This window comes from Macaca thibetana, chromosome 8, assembly GCF_024542745.1.
Source record: "Macaca thibetana thibetana isolate TM-01 chromosome 8, ASM2454274v1, whole genome shotgun sequence".
In the NCBI taxonomy this organism is placed as follows: Eukaryota; Metazoa; Chordata; class Mammalia; order Primates; family Cercopithecidae; genus Macaca; species Macaca thibetana.
This window is the reverse complement of record NC_065585.1, coordinates 39076511-39088343: the sequence shown is the minus strand read 5'-3', so window position 1 is coordinate 39088343 and position 11833 is coordinate 39076511. Positions and strand designations below refer to the sequence as shown.

Here is an 11833-nt window from a genome sequence, read left to right as displayed (position 1 = left end):
TACTATGGCATTTACAGAACAAGAGCAGCCCAGAATGTCCATGTCTTGATCACTGGAACCTGTGAGTATGCCAGGTTATAAGGCAAAGGCAAGGGAAGGTTGCAGATGGAATTAAGGTTGCTAAGGAGCTGATTTCAGATGGGGGGATTATCTTGGATTATCCAGGTAGTTCTGATATCATCACAAGTGATAAAGTAGGTGGGATACAGACAACCAAAGAGATGGCGGAGAAGGACTCAGCCTGCGATAAACCAAAGAAGGTCAGCAGCTTCTATATTATGGAAAAGGTGAGAAAACGGCTGCTCCCCTGGAGCCACCAGGAAGGAACATAGTGACATCCATTTCATCCATCTGTCTTCCAGAGCTGTAAGACGAGAAATTTCTGTTGTTTTAAGCCACTAAGTTTGTGGTGACTTATTAGAGCCGCAATTGGAAACTAATCCATACTATTATTATTATTGTTGTGATTATTGTTACTATCCATGCAGAAAAACCCAGCTATCCACCAAAATATGTGCTTCCCCTGTCTGCAGTGTAGAGATTTTGCTCTAGGCAGCTGCCTGGCCAGGAGCTCTATTTTCCAACTCCTTGCATCTTGTGAAATCAGGCAACCAAAATTGGATTGCTTCTGGACCAAAGCATTTAAATAGGTGTCCCTTCCCTTTCTAGGGCTAGATGCAAAGAATCCCAAGTTACAACACGGAAAATGCCTTGCCCCCTGAATCACTATCTGGGTAAAAGTTACCTGCTTACTAGGAATACCTGCATTGGACCATCACATGAACAAGAACAAAAATTAGATGTGAACCACTGATGTTTTAGGATTTATGTGTGAAAGCTAGCATTGTTACAGCTGAGGTGTTATCTGCCACTAAATTCCCATTCATTTTATTTCACTGGAAAAGCAGCCAGAAAACATCCTTTCCTTTTGCAGTCCTTTTATCTCTTCAGGAAATTACAAGTGTTTCCTTAGATCTATTTGTGAGAGGAACCCAGGTAGTTACCCTTTTAATATCCTTTAATCTTCCTACTGATGTAATCTCCCAATACCCCAATGCCTCAAGGAAGTCCATTACCAAATTCTGAGACTACTATTTTCAGATCCTTGTCTTGAGACATTGAGAAATACAGTATTATAGACTTGTTTATTTGAGGAGGAAGAAGCATCGTTCTCACCTCGTCCATGTTCTTATGCAGAGAGCTTTCCTACATCAGGCCCTTCTCTACTCCTGGCACCCAGAGCCAGGCCCCCTGTTCCTGCTACCACTCTTAGTCATTCTGGATGTTTTAGAAAGTTTGTAAATGTAAGCACTCATCGAGGGGCTAAATTGCAGTTGAGAGAAAACCGGCAGGGCATAGTAATTATAAACATTTATTTCAAAACAAAATGATATGTTCTCAAAGCAAACAGAGTCACCCCACAAGGTGTCACAGCTGGAGTGGTGTGTAAGGCTGCAGAATGCACTCTCAGCTTGCTCTCCTTTGGGGCCGAAGTGTGTTGTACAGGACATCCATGGGCATTAAAGGAAGAAAGACGAGTTCTGGGCTCAAATAAGTTTGGGATACCCTGAATTGAACAAGATAAATATATTTGTTTTCTTTGACATTATTGGTGCTCTTGTTCTATATTTTAAAATGTAAACTATAGTATGCAAGTTTTCTAGTTATATTTGATCATGGACTTACATACACATATATGGAATATATGTATACAAGTAAATACACATGTACAAGAAATCAGCATTTAAAAAAATTTTTTCATAAATTACCTTGCTAGCAATGCAGATTTAGGGGCTAAATTTCTAGTTTGTATATTATTCAACTTACTTTCATTTCCTCCTTTAACTGAATGGTTTTGACCTAACTGTGTGCTTATTTTCCAGCTATTGTCAGTGAACGGGAAGGTAGAAATCTCAGACAATTTCCTGGTTTACTGTTTCATTTTGTCCAAGGTTACAAAGAGTGTTTTGAATTCAAAGACGATCATGCTCATGTTTTCTTAAGTGTGGTGTCTCTGTGGAAAATCCAGGGATAATGTTAAATGACCTGCCTAGAACCTCCTTCTTTCCCCAGCGTATGAGTACAAGTTTTCAAGGACAAAACTTTATCCTGCACAAATTAAAAAAGGATTGAAGCAGCCTGGGACCCCTAGTGGAGAAGCAGTGTAGTATGTGGCTCAAATCTCTGGCTGAGAAATCTGGCAGGCCTGATGCCAGTCTCGCAGCAGTGAGATCTTGGGAAAGTACTTATGATCTTGGGAAAGTCCTTGTGTCTCAGTTCCTCTTCTGTGAAGTAGGGGCAACAATACCTACTTTGCAGGCATGTTATGAAATTAAATGAGATAATGTATATCAATCATGAAGCCTCTTGATAAACAGTATTATTTATGGCCTCAATTTCACTTGTATCTATTGCCAACTAGGTCAGTTCTGGTAAAGGATCAATAAAATATGCTATACCACAGTATCTGATGATGCAACTGCAACAAATTGACACAATGTCCTCTAAGCAAAATGACCCTGTTAACACCTTCTTCTCCAAAAATTTCCTATCAAGCTCTTCAGTATTACAAGATCAGGATCCAGAACCAGCGATTCCTGAGTCTCCACTAAAAAGGTCTGTTCTCATTCACACTGCCTCTTGCCCATACCATTTGGACTTTAAAATATCCTCTGCTATGAGATTAAACAAATTAACTGCTCAAAGGACCTCACCAATCTAGATTACCATCATCCTTTTAAGCAAGAAGGGGAAGACCCCAAGTCCAATGCAGAAGAGTCATTTCAGTGTTTTATTCTCTTGTCTTGGGCTGTAAGATCAGTAATCCTACTGAAATGAGAAGTGAAAATAGTGAATTTCCAGACTCAGGCCCTCCTCTATGGGTTTCAGACACCAATCAGTATTGCTATCAAAACACTCTTACAAACCTGTCCCCTGGGAAGTTTTCCCCAACTAAAATTACCCTTAGGCTTTCTCTCTTCTCTTAACCAATTCTACCAAATATACTCATAAGAGAAAGTTTTATGCATACCTTGAAATTAGGCCTAATTCATAACTATGGTAGAATCCTAGTTCCTTTGAAGCAAATACAGTTTTATTGACTTTAGAATAGCAGAACTAAGGCAATAAAATGGCATTTCGTGTTCAGATTGGTGGGATTGTAAGGGCATTAGACCACTAGATGATATAAAAGTGATATAAAGTCAAACCTCTGCTTCAAATAGGCATGCTGAGTTATCTGGAAAATACCATGAGCCTCAGTGCCTTCATCTATATGTAGAAATTCTCTTGCTATATCTTTTTGTCAGTCACATAGGACTACAGTGGGTGTATAAGGATAAAAGAGACTATCGAGGAGCATGCTTGAATGAGGCAGATTGCTGAATACTGATCCAAGGCTGGCATTTCAGCAAACTTTCCCCTGAGATGCAGATGCAAGCTGTGAGACAGAGCTGAATTGCCAAGAACAAAGAGGAAGTTTTGAGGAATCATGTGGAGCAGAAAAGGAAAAAACAATGTGAAGGGTGACACTAGAGAGGGTCCTTTAGAGATAAAAAAGAAAGATATCTAATGGGGAATTAAATTATGTTTCTGTGAGTGTGGTTTTAAAGAGAATTTTCTCCTTACTACATCTTAAACAAAACAATCTATTGCTGTGGGTGGGTTGTGAATGTTCATTTATTTTGTCTTTGTGATAGTGAGATAATTGGTGACTCAACGTAAACAGACCAGCCAAAAAGACCTACACATGTGCACACCACAGTACAGATGGAAAGTGCATTAAAGTGGGTGGGAGGCAGGAACTGAGAGTCCTAGTTCACATTTTAACAACTGGACATAGTCAATGACTCTAGGTCATGGTTTTCATTTCCATATCATGGGATCTGCTTCTGTAATATGCAGGCATCTTCTGATCCAATGTAAATGTTTTGGAAAAAGCCTTGAGAAGGAAATAGTAATATTAGCATAAGAATTAGACCCAGAACATATGATAGCACTCAGTTTACTGGAAATCACAGCCTCGTCCCAAAGATGGCCTGTTCTAATGAAAATCTGAAAATTCTCTGAGTCATGCAGGTTGTATAGTTGCCAAAACAACTCTTCAGAAAGAGTAGCCATGGAAACAGCACACCAGATTGTCTCAAGGGGTGTATAAAAACATCTGAAAACTGACTTGGAGCACTTGGCAGACACTGAGAGAGGTAAGAGGCTCTGTTTGTGGGGAAAACAAAGGCCTTTTAACTGTTATTGCTGCTCTGAAAGGTGTAAACATAACGGTCTAAAGGCAAGAATCCTGAGCCCAGAGCAGGCTCTGTGGTGACTAACTTCCCAGCTGACATCTGCTAAGTAAGGATCTAATGGCAGAGAATCTTTAGCCTGAGTTTATCAACAGTAACATCTCGGATAGCCTCGATATGCAGTGCTCTGCTGCCATTAAATCTGTGACTTGATGGTTAATCTCTTCATCCATTAAGCCCCCAGGAAAGTATACCTCTGCATAGTATAAAGGAAACTGTTCCTAGAACTCTCATTGACATAAGTGACACCACACTGTTCTCCTTATTACACAGTTACTGAAATCGAAACAAGTTTATGCATATGTTTATTAGCTTTAATTATGTAGGTAACACATGGATTAATTCTTGTGAAAACATTTAAACTATACAGAGTGCAGGGCAAATGTTTCCCTTCTCACTTCATAATCCCATTGCCCTATAAGAGGCAAACTTGGTTACCAGTTTTGTGCACAATCTTTTAGTCCTTTCTCTACGTGTTTCTACAGTTGGTGTTTGGTTTGAGGCTTATTATTTAATACATGGGTATGTTTTCACCTCCAATATACTTTTTCTCCCACTTAAGTATATGTTTTAAATATCTTTCCACTTGTGTCCATCTACCTTCAGATATATTGTTCTAAAATTTGCATCAAAACATGTAACATTTTCCTGAGAAAAAGTGCTTTTCTTTCCTAAGCACAGATCCAGAAATAGGCAGGAATAGGAGAGAGAAGAGACTTTAACATAAAAACAATTCACATTCCATCTCTGCTAGTTAATATTTAGTTGAATTTGGGCAAATTACGTACACTTTATGGACCTTAATTTCTGTTTAAGAAGAGGGACAGATAATACATTTACAATGAATAAGAATAACATAGAACCTCATCCGCCATATTATCTGGCACAAAATAAGTTCAAAGTATACATTAGTTGCCTTTGCTTTGTAAACAATTCTATAAAGGAATAATATTCTAAAATAGGTAAAGAGTTGGTGATAGTTGGCACATAGCTGGAGTTCAACACATTTTGTTATGTGATAAATGAATGAAGGTGTAGCTCCTGTGTAGCAGATACATGGATCTTCAGAATTGTATCAATTCTGATTCTATTGTAATTGTCTTACATCCATTGGATGGGAGTTCTTTGAGAAAAGGACACAGATTAGACTCAACCTTGTAACCTAGATTATGGAAAACCTTGGCCACAGTTTCATATGATCAACACACAAAATACTTTTCAAACAAATAAATGATATATTGTCCCCCAGCTGAAGCACTTATTTGACCACAACAAAGAGGTTTACACTTTTCCCCATCCTCCATTTGCCATTTTTGTTGTTGTCTTATCAATCTGATTAAATTATATCTCACTAAATGGAAGAATTCCAGGCACATATCAGAAGGGCAATAAAAATTTGTTGAACAAATTGTAGCCCTACTGGAAACCCAGGTTTTCAGCCTTTGGGAAAGATAGTATTAAAATTAAAAATATATTCAACATTGAAAGCCATGTGTCTCATCTTTTCTCAAAATCTCATACTCACAGCACATGCTATTTCTCTATTCCATTCTAGGTAGTTCTTTACCACCACTCTGCTTCTGCTCTTTCCCTTCTTCTATACATACGTTGCCTCCTGAATTGCTCCATGACTTAAGAAGAACAATATCTACTATCTAGAAGATATAAAACAATGTATAATTTGTATATTAATGGCACAATCAGTTCCTTCTAGAAATTAAGGGTTCCCACAGCATACTGGTTAACCTATCACTGTCCTACTATTTCATGCATATAACCTGACTCCTGTCTATCTGTCCAAAGTCATTTCAATCCATCTTTTCTTTCATGCACTCACCTTGCTCCAATCTGACCTTCTTGCTGTTTCTCAAACTCTTGTATACTTTGAGGCCTTTGTATGTATAGTTTCCTCTGCTGGAATGCCCCTCTTTCTCCTTAATATAGGCTCCTGGGTATCATTCAGGTCTCAGCATAAATGTCATGTCCTTTGAAAATACTACCACCCTAGCAAAGTTCCACACTCTAATTACCTCGAATCCTACTTTCTTTGTTGTCTTTTTTTTTTTAACTACAGATGACAGTTTAAATTTTTGTGTTTATTCATTTATTTTTTGCCTCCTTCATTAATGTTTCAGCTTCCCAAAAGCATTTCCTATGTCTGTTTCCTTTAACATTTGGATATATAGCAATTAGTCTGAGTTTTGGCATATAGTTGGTTCTCATATTGTTGAATGAATAAGTCAGTAAAGAAAGATGGAATGTTCTATTAACTTTTCAGGATTTAAATTTACAATTTCTGGGATACAACATTTACTAGAGATTTTAGTTTCTAGTGATCATAACTGAGATTTGGCCACTTTGAATCCCTGTATATTATATTTTACAATAGCAAAACATTCATTTATTTCCCATTTTTTTCAAGTAAACAAAGTGTCACTGTATATTGATAAGGGAAGGTATTTACATTTAAGCAAAGGTGTTAACAGCATGTAGTCAGTTACCAGAAGCCTACTAAATAAAACTAATGTGTAAGAAACGCTAAATAATGTTTCCAAGCCAACAATTTCATTATTAGGCACACTATCTTTCCATGCTAAATATGTAGCAATTCCAGTATTTGGTATCATTTTAAAGAGATAGCTGATATTTTATTTCTGTTGCATTAAAGCAGAACCTTGCGAAATAAGGAACTGACACAATCAATATTTTAAATGCATGCACTCAGAATAACAAGGCCTCATTTATATTCATTTCTCCAAAATTTGGGTAAAGCAGAAAATAATAAGTATTAATGAGAGCTTATTAAAGTTACAACATTAAATTATCATGGGTAAAGAATTAGATTCTGTTTCTTCAAAGTTTCTTCCTTCTTGCCAAGAGCTCCTAATTACTTTGAGCTCAAAAACCATTCCATCTGCATCAACGTTTCCCTGATGGTATTGCTATTTTGAACATACAATTTGAAATTACTTATTAAGAAGTTGTTTAGAGAAGTAAAATGCAATCTCTATCACAGTATAAGTAAACATCTCTTAAGAATTTTTAGTCACTGAAGATTTTTTTAAAACCAGAGGTTTGTAAGAATGCAATATGATTATTATACATCAGCATAAGAATGTATTCTACAATCAAAAAGAGGAGTGTTCTTGATTAGGAGAAAACTTTACTGATATACCCAACCTTCTGCTCATTATTCCAGAACTTGGAACTGGAATGTCACTGGATCTATTTGGGAAAGTATTTTACTGAGGAAAGGGAAACAGGATGCCACCAAACTGCTGGAGAGAACAATTGTTAGGATAATAATAATAATAATACTTCTCAGTGCATGCAATGTGCTAACTAATTTACATGCTTTGTTTAACTTAATCCTCACCACAGTAGGAACAATTATTATGCCAATCTATGACCGAGACAACGAAGGCCATGTGTGGCCAATACGTGCCTCTCAATGTTTGCCAGTCTAGTCAGTAGTTTGCTGTATCCGCCTGTAGCCTTGCCTGGCAGATACTGAGAGGCAAGCATTAGCCATGCATGGAAGTGGGATGGGGGAACTGTCTGGGCGGCAAAGAAGCTGTGTGAAATCTTCCTTAATCAGCTGAGGAAGACAGGACTCATGAGGTCATGCCACAGGAAGGAGGGAGCAGTTCCAAAGACATGTGGTCTTTTAGATGAGAAGACAAATGAAAGTATTTGAGGAACGATAAGAGAAAGATGGTGGACCCTTTGATACTGAGAAAGGTATCCCACATGAATGTTTAGTATGTGGAAATAGAAGGGACAGGAAAAAAAAAAAAAAAAAAAAAGGGAAGGGCTATTTATACCTTCATTTTGCAATATTGGAAATCAACAGAAATCATCTGTCTTAGTTTCGTAGGGCTGCCATAACAGAGGACCACAAGCAAGGTGGCTTAAACAGCTGGAATATATTGTTTCACAGTTCTGGACACTAGAAGTCTGAAATCGATGTGCCGGCAGGGTTGGTTTCTTTGGAGGGCTATGAGAAAATGATCTGTTCTGGGCTTCTCTCCATGGCTTGTAGATGGACACCTTCTCCCTGTGTCTTCACATCATCTTCCCTCTGTACAAGACTGTACAAGACAAATGTCCCCTTCTTATAAGGATAGAGATATTTTGGGTCAGGGCCCACCCTAAAAATCTGACTTTACACTTGATTACCTGTGTAAAGACCTCAAATACAGTCACATTCTGAGGTTCTAGGGATTAGGAGGACTTCAACATATAAATTTGGGGGGGATACAATTCAACCCATAACATTATTTGTAATTGAAGGAACAAAAAATAAAGGTGATAAGTATATATTTTTGTAATTGCAAAAGCAACTAAAAACAGTCATGTAAGTGTACTCGGAAAATGTCTGGGGAGCATGTAAGTGAGTCTTCTGTGATAGAGTAGGATCTAACATAGCAGACAGTCAAGAGACAACACCTGAAATTGACATATTCAAAAAAGTTTATTATTTAGAGATAAGTGGCATCCTCCAGAAAAAAAAAAAAAAAAAAAAAAAAAAAAAAAGCTTCTTTAAAATTAAAAGCAGTTTTTGTAGACTTCTTATACCTTAGGGAAGGTATAAATGGGTAGGAGATCCAGAGGCTTTTAGTTTTAGCTATAAACACTGCTGAACCATTTAACTTGAAAATTTTAGGTAATAACTTAAAATAGCCAGATACGGTAATGGATTGAACATAAACTTAGTTGATGACCTGCCCTGGCCCAGAACTGAGAATTAAGAATGAATGCAAATATTGGATAATCCTTTACAGAAAAGACATTTTGACAAATGGTTTCCATTCAGGGAATATGGTAATAGAAAAAGAGGAGGGCTGGGGAGAAAAAAATCCCAGGGCTGCATTCGTACATTGCAAACATAGCACTGAAGAGAAAAATGTAAGAATTTTTTTTTAAGTTTACATAAAGCATTGAAAATTGTATAGCAAAGACATTAAATTAACCTAGGTGCCTATCAAGGTGGATTGGATAAAGAAAGTGTGGAACTTTTACACCATGGAATACTATACAAGTACAAAAAAGGAGGAAATCATGCCCTTCAGCAACATGGATGCAGCTGGAGGCATTATCCTAAGTGGATTAACAAAGGAACAGAAAACCAAATACCATGTTCTCACTTATAGGTGGGAGTTAAACATTGGGCATGTATGGACATAAAGACGGAAACAATTAATCACTGGGGACTATGGAACAGGGAAAGAAGGAAGAAAGGGTTGAAAAACTACCTTTTGGGTACTATGCTCACTACCTGGGTGATGATATCAATTGTACCCCAAACCTCAGTGCCACACAATATACCCATTTAATAAACCTGCACATTTTATTTTTCAAAATAAAAATTGGAAAAAAAAAAGGAAAAGAGAAAGTTATGGATGTAAATTGTTATGGGCTGTACTCATATCCACTGTGTCCTTTCCTCTCATCCAAACAGCTCAGTCAAGCCCTTCCAGATTATTCAGATGTCTAGGGTTCCTTGGGTCTGACAAAGGTAATTTTATTTGTGTCTTTACTTACAGAGTAGAGAGATCTTGAGAATGGCCAGCAGCCTCTTGCAGGTCTTTGCAACCTTTTCACTTTGAAGTATATTTGTAAAAGTCTGATTTTGCTGCTACAAATCTGGGAGACGTGGAGAAAGGGAGAGGTAAAGCTCTTCCTTTCCTGCTGAGAAAGAGTCTATAGGAAAGGGATTGGGGACAGACTATACTGGCATGTCCATGTCTCTGCCCAAGCTCTTTCCTTGTCTCGGATGCTCTTTGATTGCTGAAGGAACCTCCTTTAGACTGAGCTCACATAATGAGGTTTTGTTGTGTAATAAAGAGCAGAAGTTTTATCAGTTTGCCAGTTATCTGCAACCTATGTTCATTGCAGCACTATTCACACTAACCAAGGTATGAAATCAGCCTAAGCATTCAGCAACAGATGAATGGATAAAGAATGGCATATATACACAATGGAATACTATTCAGCCATAAAAAGAATGAACTCCCGTCACTTGTGGCAAAATGGGTGAGCCTGCAGCACATTACGTTAAGTGAAATAAGCCAGATGCAGAAAAATAAATACAGCATGTTCTCATCCATATGTGGGAAATAAAAAAGTTGATCTGATGGAAGTAGAAAGTAGAATAGTGGTTACCAGAGAAGAGTCAGAAGGCATATAAAGAGATTGGTTAATAAGTAGAAAATTATAGTTGTATAGAAGGAATAATTCTAGTATTCAATAGCACAGTAGGGACTATAGTTAAAATAATGTATTCTCTATTTCAAAATAGCTAGAAGAAAGGATTTTGATGTTCCCAACACAAAGAAATGATAAATGTTTGAGGTAATGGGTATGCACTGATTTGATCATTATACATTGTATACCTGCATCAAAAGAACACATATACCCCATAAATATGCATAATTATGTATCAGATAAACATTTAAAAATTAAAAATAGAAAAGGGCAGAGATTTCAGCTCATGAGAACAAGTTTAAGTCTTAGCTCTATCAATGTACTAGTCTGAATCCATTTCTTACCTTCGTATCTCAGCTACGGTCATGTGAGAATGGAAATTCTGATATCCACTGTAGAAGAGAATTTCTAGAAGAGTAGGTGAGAGTACAGTTTAAGCCTGAGGGTTTCTCACTTGCATAGGCCCCTGCAAAGCTCTATACCTAATTTTCTATTCATAATTTTATCATTTTTCCCCAGAAGGTCCCAGAGATGTATAAGCTTCACAGAAAGACCAGATGTGCCTTGGATCTATTTCACTTTAGTATTTACAATGGCTTTGTTTATAAACCTGGGGTTAAAATCAAGGTTTCCTGACATCCAAGCCGGAGTTCTCTCCCCTTAACAGCAACGAATGCTTTTTCCCTTCCATTTCCAAATTCCTGGAACTTTGCTCATTATCTCTTCCTCCTCATCCCTGTCTATCACTGATGTCCAGACACCCTCAATACCCTCATTGGTAGTGCTGTAAGACTTTAAAATGTATCCTCTCATCCTACTCACCTCTGAAAATACCTACAGGGAGAATCAAATACCATTCTCTTGGTTACATTTTCTTAATTTTAAAGGTTTTTATAAACAAACAAGTAAAGGACAAGTAAATGCTGCAAAGTTGTAACTTTCATTTTTCCAGAGGGCATTTGCATTCTAAGAGAGGTTATTTATTAAGGCAAAGGAAAGAATGAACAAGGTTGAATTTGCTCCTGTTGGGCTGGCTCCTGCCTTCTTAGAAAAGTGGGTTCCACTATGATCCTATTTGGAATCCTGAGGGTGGTAGTCCAGTCCCATGAAGGTTGGTGGAAAGAACTTGAGGAAGCGAGATTGTGGTACCTAAAACTGATTTTCTCCAAAAATCTCAATCTTGAAAAAATGTTTAACCAAGATTGTTAAAATGAAAAATGAAATTACAGACTGTGGTGGTTAATATTGGGCGTCAACTTGATTGGATTGAAGGATGCAAAGTATTGTTCCTGGGTGTGTCCATGAGGGTATTGCCAAAGGAGATTAAC

The 11833-nt window shown here is 37.4% G+C and overlaps 1 pseudogene; it reads left to right on the top strand.

The window, feature by feature from the left end:
- Positions 1-221: 221 nt before the first annotated feature.
- Positions 222-11833, top strand: part of LOC126960651 (monocarboxylate transporter 14-like) — a 123353-nt pseudogene continuing 111741 nt past the window's right edge.